Source organism: Neolamprologus multifasciatus, chromosome 15, assembly GCF_963576455.1.
Source record: "Neolamprologus multifasciatus chromosome 15, fNeoMul1.2, whole genome shotgun sequence".
Taxonomy (NCBI): Eukaryota; Metazoa; Chordata; class Actinopteri; order Cichliformes; family Cichlidae; genus Neolamprologus; species Neolamprologus multifasciatus.
Genome location: NC_140453.1, coordinates 14,237,648 through 14,250,152, shown reverse-complemented (window position 1 = coordinate 14,250,152; position 12,505 = coordinate 14,237,648).

The following is a 12,505-nucleotide window of genomic DNA, read 5'->3' as shown; positions in this document are numbered from 1 at the left end:
AATTTTCAACTCAAAAAACAAGTGTTATGATATAAATATCTCAGCATTGAAGACAAGCACTTATTAATATCAACATACAATGACATTAACTGCTTATTAAATACTCAAGCAGGGAGTTCAAGCATCTTCAAGCGGACGTCTCAAGCATCCGACACTAGTTATGTGCGGATCAATACTGAAATATCGATTCCTCCGATACCAGTCATTTATGTTCTAGAATCAATTCTCACATTAAAATATTAATATTTTAGTAATTTAGGGTAAATTTGTAGTTTATCATTAACAGGAACACAGTGGAAAGAAACTATATCATTCAGATTGTCTACATTGGAAGAAACTACTTCCTCTTCCGCCTTTCTTAGTCATATGCGAAATATGACTGTATAAATGTGTCCAGCCCCTTAGTGTGCGCACTCACAACAATGGCTGAGCGTAATTGGAGTCATGTGTGGATGTATTTTACCTACACAAACAGCCGAGACGTGGTTTGTGATACATGTGGCAAGACAGGTGTTGTGGCAACACCACTAACCTCATCAAATACCTCACAGTAAATCATATCACAGAATATGACGAGCGTATGTTGAGGCGAACTGAAGAGGACGAGACGAGAGGGACAGGTGCTGCTAGGGCGAGACAGACGTCTCTCACGGAGTCCTTTAGTGCTGCAGGCGGGCAACATGTTCAAATAGCGCACAACTTAAGGTTTTTTATTTCTATATGATAATTTTGCATCATTAAGCGATAGGAACAAGTAATGTGATGTCCTGTAATCATTATGAAGCTATAATTTGAGATACAATAAAAGATTCACTAAATAAAATGGAGTGGCTGTAGCTCAGGAGGTAGAGCTGGTCAGAAGGTTGGTGGTTCGATCCCTGGCTAGTATCTTGCCCAAGTATCCTTGGGCAAGATACTAACCCCAACCACATTCACACCTAGTGACAATTTGGATTATCCAATCCCCACAAGCTGCATGTCTTTGGACGGTGGGAGGAAGCCGGAGTACCCGGAGGGAACCCACGCAAACACGGGGAGAACATGCAAACTCCACACAGAAAGACCCCGGCCTGATGTTGGAATTGAACTCAGGACCTTCTTGCTGTGCAGCAACAGTGCTAACCACTGTGTCACCGTGCTACAATGTGTTATGGTTAGAATAATATGTTGTTTATGAGAGTTTATGAGTGTGTCTGACTCAGTGTTCTTCATGAACCTTCTAGTTCTTTTAACAAGAGCAAAAACAAAACAATCTTAAAAATGATAAAGCTTCTTTGTCAGGGTAGCAGGGTATTTCAGTGGTTTACCATCAGCTGTTTAGTCACTCTTACAGCATAAATGCCCTGTGCTTGCTTTCCCACTACAAACCATCCAAGCTTACAGTGGTTCAGATTGATCTGCAGGCGCTGATCCTTTAAGTGGCTCCCACTGAGAGTGTGGTGACAATCTGAGACTCTTCACCAAATTACCTGAGGCCAGAGGCCCTTCAACTGTGCCAGTGAGCTTTATGAACTAGCAGAAAATCACTGCCAGCAACACATTTCTACTTCTTTTAGAACTGAGAGCAGTGAGCGTTTTTTGTTTTTTCTTTTAACCCTGACCCCTTGGGAAATCACTTTGATAGATATCAGACACACTGCCGCACTGCTGAGACTGCTCTGCTTGCACAGACTAAATATTCCATTGGTGTTCGATGTAGAATTTAACTCTGGCTTTCTAACAAGCTGTTTAAGTGGGAAGAGGCATAGTGAGCTATTTGGTAAATTTGAAAAAATATAGGGGGGGGGGGGGGGGGGGGGTGTGGTCCATTTTATGAGGTGCCAAACAAGCTAAAGTTTGTTATGTCACTCTTGTGTAAATATATTGTTCTTTCATATACAGATATTGTCACACATGCGTACATATATTGTCATCTTTGTACACTTTTCTTCTTATTTCATATCGGTTTCAGCTTTATTTGTCATATGCAAGTTAGCACAGGGTGAACATTGCAATGAAAATGTGTATACATGTATATTCACTCATACATTAATTTTCCTTTCACACATATTCCATTTTTTATTAATGCTACATATTTTTATGCTGACATACATTTATTATCCTTACAGGTGCAGCCATTTCTACTCGTGCATATATATACCCTTTATTTTTCAACGCATAGATATTTGTACTCTTTTCCTCACATATACATACAATCCCAATTCTGACATTCACGTGTATGCATTTACTAACACAGGAAGTTCATCCTTAAGCAGGAAGTCACTCTTAAACCAGAAAATGTAACACACTTGGAAAACTTATTTGACATACCCAGACCTAACCCAGAAGAACCAAGCAATGAAGCTGGTCAAAGCCATTGTGTTTTCTTTACTAGCATTGTGGTTAAATTAGTAGTAGTAATGAAAATGACATTATAACTTAAACAATATATTAGAATGTATTGAACAAATTCAAAGAGAAGCTAACGATTCTTTTGTTTGTTTTGATCGTCAAGATTTGTTGACAATGCAAGAAATAGTTAAGCACTGAACTTAAATAGATGACTGTTTTTTTTTTTTTTACTGACTGCTTATGAAACCAGAGAAAGATATGAGGGGCCGAACAAGCCAAAAATCCTTCTTTCACTTTCACACACATGCATTCTTCTCCACATACATATACTTACACTCTCACATAGTTTTATTTTAATTTTATATTTACATACCCTAAAAGTTGATTTTGTTCATCTGGACGTTTTCAGTGGGAAAAACGTTTCGTCACTAATCCAAGTGACTTCTTCAGTCTTCTTCTTCAAGCTAATGTAGCTACCACCTCCCACATTAATAAAGATAATTTAGTATAAAATAATATCAAAGTAAGCATCAACTTACATTTGGGTCACAAGTACAAATAGTGCCACTAATATTCAAATAAACATCATGGCCTTTACTGTTTTTAATGTGGATGCTTATCTGAACGAATTAGCTAGTGCTAAAATGTTGTAACAAAGTGTGTTGCTAAATCAGCAAAGCATATTTAATATTTTGTATTTGGCAAATGTGCAGTTAAGTAGCATCCTGTTTTGTTCTTACCTTTTCCTTGATTGGTGGTTTCAGTTGCCAAAGTGTTTCTGTGTCTGATATCGAAAAGACTGATATTGCAAAGCTTGCTGAAGTACTCAAGTTTCTTCTCCCCCGTCCATGCTGTTAAACACCTGAGAGTAACCGGCTCGTGCTTCTCAGCCAATCACAGCCGTGCAGACAGTCTACCTTCCATTTCCACTACTCCTTATGTTTCCACTATACTTTTTCATACACATACATTATTCTCTTGCATACATATATTTTCTTTAGACATGCATGCACTCTCTTCTTACATACATATGTTATTTGCATGAATGACAACACATGTATAAGAGAGCATAATATTGCATTATGCATGTTAAATATGTGTAAATATGAGAATAAAAATGAAAGTATATGTATGTGAAAAAAGAATATATGTGTGTGAAAGTGAAAGAAAGAATTTTGGCTTGTACGGCCCCTCATACCACCTGTAGCCATTCATTCATGGCAGTGACAAGTACTCTCTCACACCAGCTTCTTCTTGTCGTATTTTCTTTTTGTTTTATCTTATTTATTTTTCTTATTTCTCCCATCACCCCCCAACCAGTTGCATCAAATGGCCCCTCCCCGAGCCTGGTCCTGTTGGAGGTTTCTTCCTGTTTAAAGGGAGTTTTTCCTTCCCACTGTTGAGAAGTGGTTGCTCTGAGGTGGTCATTTAATTGTCGGGGTTTTCTCTTCATATTGTAGGGTTCTTACCTTACAATATAAAGCGACTTGAGGCGACTACTGTTGTGACTTAAATTCTTTTTCTGGATTTTAGTTATTGAAAAAAATAAGCTACTCGGCTGTGTCCATTTTATGTACAGATTTTTCCCAGTGTAACTCTGGACCCTGGAGAAATGAAGCTCCAATTTGAAAACATTTTAAGACATAAAATATATTAACTTGATTGCTTTGAACTCTGAGGATTAGCTTTTTCTCACTTGGCTCTAGTCCGTCGGCATTTTCAGAGAGCGTGAGAACTGTTTACTTTTGTAAAGACTGTTCGATAACAGTTCATTCTCTCAATCTCACATTTCACAGCGACTATCCCCAGGAGTCTTTAATTTAGTGCCAGTGTTTGATCTAGTGATTAGGTTGAGGCCTTATGGGTAATGATGATATCATGCTTGTCTGCTCTGGATATCTAAATAAATAAGCTTGAGAAAATACAATATTTGCTTCCTTTTGAAAAATTACATCAGAACATTTGTAAAGCTTAGCCTACCGAAGATGTTCATATCCAGACATCATCTGTATGAATGCTATGGTAATTTGGGGCTTTTAATGATTTCTTTGAAGTGGGCTGTTTCCAGAGTGAAATGACCGCAAAGATCTTTAATGACTTTTAAAAAACAAGATATGGGTGGATAAGTTTTTGCTCATTCATGTGCAAAGCTGCACAAGATGTTGCATGCATGCAACATCCAACCCAAAAAAGATACTTAGTAGAAATACTTAGGCGCATCTGCAGTGATGTAAATGCTGTGCTGGTTTATGGTGAAGAGAGAGCTGAGCATAAAAGCAAACCTGTGGATTTACTGGGCGACCTACGTTCCTACCCTTACCTATGGTCACGAGCTTTGTAACCATAAGAGTGACAATACAGAAATGAGCTTTCTTTAAAGGGTGGCTGGCCTCTCCCTTAGCGATAGGGTGAGGACTTCAGTTGTTAGAGAAGGGCTCAAAGTAGAGCCGCTACTCTTCCACATCAAAAGGAGCAAGTTCCGGTGGTTCGGGCATCTCACTAGGATGGGTGAGGTGAGGATATCCAAGACACATTGTGGAGATTGTATCTCTCGTAGTCTGGGAACGCCTTGGTGTTCCCCTGGATAAGCTGGAGGAGGAGGCTGGGGAGAGGCAAGTCTGGGCTTCTCTGCTTAGGCTGCTGGCTTCTCGACCCATCACTGTGTAGATAAATGGATGGATGGATGGAAGGACGGGAAATACTTACATGACTTACATGAAATTTTAAAATTTAGCTAATAATTCTGTCGTGATGTGCAGTTGTTCATCTTACTATTACTATTATTTTACACTTGGTGCAAGCCACAGGGATGCTCAAGTGTGAGCTGCAAGTAAACAATAAACTTTTTCATTATATGTATTTGTTTCTTTAAAGCTGGGCCCTGGTCTTTGAATTAAATTGTTTGCTCGTAGTGAATTTATTTACATCACTGTGAACATACAGATTTATTATGACCCATGAATGGTTGCTATCCTTTGAAGGAGAAACTCTAAAATGGTGAAACTGATGCTTCTTCCATCCATATAACCTCCTCTGTTAGTCTTTAAGCGCTCCATGATTGATGCACCGTTTGCGTATACTTGTGAAACTGAAGCCGAATAAAAGTTATACTGTTGCTTGTTTCTCTCTGTTCATGTTGTGAAAACCGCATGAAAAGCACAATAAGATTTTATCTGTATCAGCAAATCTGTGAGGCGTTCAAGATCACGTTTTTTGCACTTTGCAAGTCACTCAGGTTTATATGGAATACGTTGGCGATTTCATCAAACAAATGCTGTTGTTATTTCTCCAAAGGAATGTGTTGGCTTGTTAAGGCTCACAAAAACAGATAAACTTTGAACATTCAAGTTGAAAGCAAAGGAAAGCATTCTTGTATCTGCAAAAATCAGTTTTAATCTAGCCTTCCTGTGAACTTCGCATTCCAGGAAAGCCATTAAGCAATTTATCTTTCCTCAGCCACAACCCCGCCGTAAAATGCAGATTTGTGAAAAATAAACAAGACATCAGGGCTAAACTGGCTCCTTTTGTCTCGGATCCTCATGAACTGTTATGCAACATAAATGACTTCACAGAGCTCCTTGTTCTGCTTTCAAACCAGCTGATACTCTGTTCGTTTGATCCATGTGTCAGAGACACGAGTCTTTTCTTTTCTTCCTATGGCAGCACGACTCAGTGTAAGGGATCAAAGCGGGAAGGACTTGGATGATTAATCACTACTCCAATTTGCCTTTTTTTCTGTTTCAGGACATTCTTGGAAAGCCCATATGTAAAAGTCAAAGTCAGATTTGGAGGTTCATTCTCACATTTCTACTTTTTTCTTTTGTTTAGATGAATAAATGTTTACTTCAAAGTAAGAAAACACCATGAAATTAGATTTCTTGATTGCTTGATGTGCAGTAAACAGAGTAGGTTGAGAAAAAACAACTTTTTTAATTGCTCCCTTTTTAATCATAAAACTATTTTAATTTCAAAACATAAAAACTCCCTGTACATATCCATTCCTGTTAATGTATTTTTTTCGATTATGCTATGCTTGAAATGTTTTCTTTTTGACGTTTCTGTTGCAAAGAAATGTTTTACAGGATAGAGGTCCTTACCCTATACACAATCTTGAATACTGAAGACATCCATTTGCCAGACAACCTCAGCAACATTAACTTGTGGAAAAAGACACAACAAGGAACAGCAGAAATCAAATTCGGAAGAAGTAGGTTGGGCACACTTTATGAAAACCAGCGTTGAGCTTCACCAGACAGACCCTGTACGAAGACCTGCCAATAAACACGAAATCCAGAAAGACACCAAGAAAATGAGGCTTGCTTCGAGCTAGCTAGAGGTAGAGACAAGAGAAATGAGTCTTTTGATGTACTGAGTTGTACTAAGTAAACTGTGGGAGTATAATAGGGTATAAAAGCGCAGTATATATCATATATAATGCATATAGTTACATTCCTAATAGTAGCTTTTTGAATGAACTCTCCACCTCAAGGCAAAATGTAGTTTTACATCACTTTTGCAGTGAACAGTTTTTAAAGCAAGAAAAAAAATCTTCCCGTTGATAGAAAATCTTTATCTTCTACTGTCTGGCATGCTGCCACTTGATGCTTATAGTCATGGTCAAAAGAAAGTGCACCTCCTTTCAATTGTAAAACCAGAGGGTTTTACATTTCAGGACATAATAGGAAAAAAAGGATTAATCCTCATCGTATCATATCACAGCACATTACACAGTGTCGTTATTTTTTTAACAAAATTTACTGTGGTCACTGAGTCGACCTTGAACTCCTCCGTATAATAAAGTATCCTAGAGTCAAATGTGAGGCCATCTGTTTGGCAGCTAAAGCCTGGCTGAAACTGGGTCACACTGCGGGACAGTGATATGAAGCACAGCTGCAAACCTGCAACAGAATGACTGAAAAAGGAAGGAATCAAGGCGTTGCAATGAGCCAGTCATGAACTTGGACCTCACCCTGATTGAAATGCTGTGGTGGGACCTTAAGGGAGCTGTACATAAACTAATGCCTGGACGCTTCAATGAACAGGGACAGTGTTGTAAATAAGAGTCGGCCACAATTCCTCCACAGTGATGAGAGAGACTGATAAAGTCATAGAGGAAATTATTACTCCAGGCTATTGCTGCTAAAGGTTGTTCAACAAGCTACAAGTTGAGTCATGAGATGCACTTTTCACACACTGCTTCTGCTTTTTGGGGTAATTTCTGTTAAATAATAACACAATGCAACATGTGTTGTTCTAAGCCTATATTTATTATTCATTGTCATTGTGAATTGATACTACATAAATAAACCTGAATTGTTCTGAAATGATGCTTTTATTGGGCTTTCCCATGCAAAGATCACCTCTCCATCCATTGTTATTGTAAAAGAACTTCCCATCAGTGAAGATAAGACCTTTATGTAATCATGATGATTATTCTCCTTACACAGACTTCATGCAAAGTTACATACTTTGTTTGACGGTCAGGGGAGAAACACCGCATTCCGGCATACAGAAGATTCCTCCATATAAAGATATGCGTGTGACTGATTAGGAACAGAGACCGTTAGTGTGACAGACAGAACCCAGGCCTTTTCACCTCATGAGTCAAAGCAATCAATCTTTGATGTTTGAATGTAGCGTGTATGCAACTTCACATGCAGCTTTGCACGCAAATGTGCCTGATATCCAAAGAGATTTGCATGTGGAGCATCTGTAGTAATCCATCTGGATTTATGAGGTCCGATGAAGAAATCGAGGAGAATTTCTGAAGTCAGTGCTGACCTTTATGCTCTGTGAGGCAGCTGTGATACTTTGAAGTCTTTTCTGAAGCTAGTGCATCCACTGGGAAACATTGGTTGTACTGTTTCTGTTTTTAATCTGTTTCATGGTAAAAGCAGCGCTGCAGGTCAGTTCTGCCTGTAAAACCCAGAATACCAAAAAACTGGAAGGTAAAAATATTACATTTGAATAAAAAGAACAGTTTGTCTGTAAATGTAGCTGAAGCAGGTAAATGAAAGCTGCAATCTTTTAGTGACAAGGACACTGGGTGATTACAATTTCTAGCTCATATTAGGAATAGTGTAATAAGAATGCAGATCTAGAGAAGACAGTGTTCAGAGTTAAGGAACATTATCAAACGCTTTGAAGACTAGGACCAGATCTACAAGCTCACATGACTGTTGCTGTCTTTAAAGTGATTTTGGTGTGCCAAGAGTATGACTGCTATCGGTATGTAATTGAATGGGGCCATGTTGGAAATTAGATGCAATCTGTTTGTGATAATACAACAGTTAATTGTGATAAATCAGCAAAAATCACAAATGTGCTGGCATCTGTTACAAATCTGTCACTACTCAGAAATTTACATTAAACAGAAATTTCCTTAGATTCATAATGTATTAAAATCCTGTGCAGTGAGTTATTTTAAAAGAACTTGTATTCCAAAAGCAAAAAGTGTTTCAGTGTTGCAGTCCTGCTCTACATATGTCATTAGGTCTATATGCAACCACAGCCTTTTAATGGGACAACAGTAGCAGGGGGTATTGTGTCAAAGAAGAGGTCCACTTCAGACACTCAGTGAGTGTCTATTCAAGCTAAAGATGAGAGGAGAGAGGATCTGGTCTCCTCTTATTTCAAAGACCTAAAAAGAGAAATATTCTGTACTCCTTACGGTTCATTTTAAAATAACTGCTTTCCTAGGCGATGAGATCATTTCACTTGTTTAAAAAAAGCATTTGAACCAGCTGTTAGAATTGAGTTAGTGTCTTTATGCTTTTATTGTATTTTGTTTGAATGTTCAGATTTTGAAAAGTTTTTATTTTCCAACTAGAGACTCTGACTTCAATAAATTACGAGGTATATTTAGTGATACAACAAAGCCCGGGTCACCTGCTAGCAACCAAAGCAATCACTAGGAGGTTTAAAAAACTGTAGTAGTTAAAAAAAACTCCCATCCTTAATCCTGCCTACAATTTTCTGACACTTTACTGTACTGAAATATCTTGACAAACATCACCGTCCTTTTGCACCATTACCTCCACCGAAGTCCTTGGTCTCACCATATAATTTCTAACATTATGTAAGGGAGATAGCGTGGATGCTCATTCTCTCCATCTCGAGCTACTTTTTCACCACAGTCCCCTGTCTGCACCCCACTGCTCGTTTCCTGTGGCTAGGGCTGAGAAACAGTTGTACGCCCTGATAAGCCCACTTGGAGGGAAGCCTATTCAGGCGGGTAATCAGCATGTTGGATGCTAGCAATCAAGGACAATCATAAACTCTCATCATGTTTATGTTGTGGTGGCACTTAATGTTATTTAAGTAAAGAGCAGTTATGGGCTTCATAGCATCTCGGTAGTGTAGGATGAATTTATAACCCGGAGGACCAAAGTGAGGTCAGAAACTATAGCATGGGGCCAAAATGGCTTTTCAGATAAGAGCTTGATAAGAAAAAATACTTTGATGTCAATCAGTTCTGGCCTCTTCAAAGTAATTAAAGTACAGTACTTCAAAATCTTTACAGACAACTGCAGATGATGATAGCTGCATCGCTCAGTTTGAATGTTTAACAGGTGTGGGCAGGATTTGGTGCCATGTGTGCTTATCATGTTACCATGGGAAGCAAAGCAGGCATCAGTCCCAAGAGAGTGCGGACAGACGAGCGAATATACTGAGGGTATGCCGTTGGACCTAACCACATGTGCAAAATGTGATAGAGAGAAACGGCACTTGGAAAGATGAACAGCAACTTAACCTCTCAAGGCAGTTTTAAAGAGGCACGGCTGTTCAAGAGGGGTCAGCATTTTTACCCCCAGAAGGCTCAGAGAAATTTCACTTTCAGGAGTAAGCACATTGCAGATCAGTTTGATTTTTAGTTTGATCTTGAATGCAAATAAAGATTATTTATAAATGTGCAAGTTTATCAGTGCCCAGAAGAAAGCAGGTGTACTCTATAGTAAGTTTGACTTCATTACTTCCACAAAGTTTTTTCAAGCCATGTGTACTGTTTGCACACACAGTACACGGTCTATTCGAGGGAGTATGTGTAACAGGCCAGCTGCAGAAAGCCAGCAGAGGGGTGGGGGTTGCTTTGCAGTGCCGTGGGACTTCTTCTGTTTGCTCACATACATAGATAAATCTTTGCTTTGCTTTCTAGTTTCCTCAATTACAAAGATAACACCAGCAGCATCTGATAATAGGCCAGTGGAAGCATTAAATATATGTTAAAACTCTATTAAAGTTTGACATTTCTTCTGGTGCAGAAAATGATGAGAAATGCATTCAAACGGAGCGACGGGTGACATGTCAGGAGCCAGGCTTGTTCTCGTAAAGTCTGTGCTAAGCCACATTCTTCTTTTTGCCTTTTAAATGTCAAGCTAATTGCATGCATAGCAGAGACAGCAGCAAGTGGAGATGCGTTAAAGGGCATTCAATATCACCCCAGTTCTATTCTTCCACGCTGATTATCCTCATATATAAACTGCCCAACTTGAAAGGAATTGCTGCGATATTATTGTTGGATGAAATACTTTGATAGCCAGAGCTTCCTCTGCAGTACATCCCAATGTACTATGGCTTCCCTACAGTGATGTGGTAATTGCTTTATCTAGCACGGGTTTCTTTAAATGATGCCTAATTACAGGCGTTTGCCGCACCCTTTCCTCATGCATCTCCATGCGGGAAATCAACCTGCCAGACTATCACCACATCTTAATAAAAACTAAAATGATTGGGCCACAACCCAGGACGTCCCATAGAAATAGCAAGAATGGAAGGGGGGGGGGCAAAATGAGAAAACATCCCAGCCCAAACAACATGGGGAGTGGGCTTTCAGTGCACAGGATGTAAAGAGGCTTTTTAAAGCATGATAGACATGTAGTGCAGAGAGGAAAACAGAGAAAAGGACTTGTCACGCAAACAGCACCACAGACTACACAGCTGAGAAGACCTATGATGTAACCAGAGACTTAATTATTAAAACTCAGAGTCAATGAAAACATTTACAGTTTGCAGAATTGTTTGGCAGCCGGTGAAAACAGAGGAACGTTACATAAGTTCCCCTTTAATTAATCTTCTAGGACATATGTTAAATATATACCAAATGTGTCCACATGTGTACTCATCACAGTTTGTGTCACACGCCTTGTGTCAAAGCAGTGAAAGCCAGTCATAGTTTATTCCAAATCTAACAAGCCGTGTTTGAGTTGTACACACTGCTCGATGTGCAAATACTTTGCTTTTTCTTAGAATGTTCTATTTATATGTGGGCATGTGTGCGTACAATGATGATTTATGTGTAAGATAGCCAAGAGGCTGTGGTTGTGGGTATAGTAACAGCCAGTTATTCTCAGCCAGTGGGCAACGTTAAAACTTTAGCATTTTTAATGTTGAATACTTGCAATGCTACGGACAGTTTCTCGTGAGGGTTGTTTGCGGCTATTTGTCATGGGACTAGTTATTTAAAGAAGCGCATCACGAAAAGTAAGGGAATTTGTGTTTAGTCGATTATTTATTTTGTTGTAACGGTGCTTCTTGGCACCAAAATCTTAAACTGCCAGACAGTTTTTTTTTATTTCCTCCTAAATTTGTAAGGAAAATGTATTTGTGGGCTGAGCAGCAGAGTTGAGTATGGGGGTTGCCCCCATGAAACACTTGGCAAATCTTTTCTTCCACACAACCTATTCTGCTCTTGACTCTTGTTTGGTATCCTTTATTGAATTGGAGGATTGAAATCTAAAGTAACAAACCACATTAGCAGTTTAATAATTGATTCATTTAACAAGCAGGGGCTTCAGCAGCATGTTGAGGAACCATACACCACCACAACAGCCTGGAACCTCATCCTTGTGCTGGTCGCCAGCTTGGTCACACACCTGCTGTGGGATGGCATTCAACCAGTATTGGTTGCAAGATAGCCAATCTGGTTGCGCTGGTCAGTCTGGCACGAACAGTCCAAGCTGACCTCATTGGGGTAGAGATCAGGACTGCAGACAGCCCGCTCCATCCTCTCCGCTCCCAAATGTTCTTAGAAGTCTCTGATTGTTTCCATGTGTTGTCATCTTGGAGTTCGATCACAGAGTGTGGAGATTTTGCATTGTGACTCATTGCGGAATTTCATCTCAATTGCTCTGCATTGAGATTGCTAGCGAGGGAGATACTGCTGGGGGACTGGGGT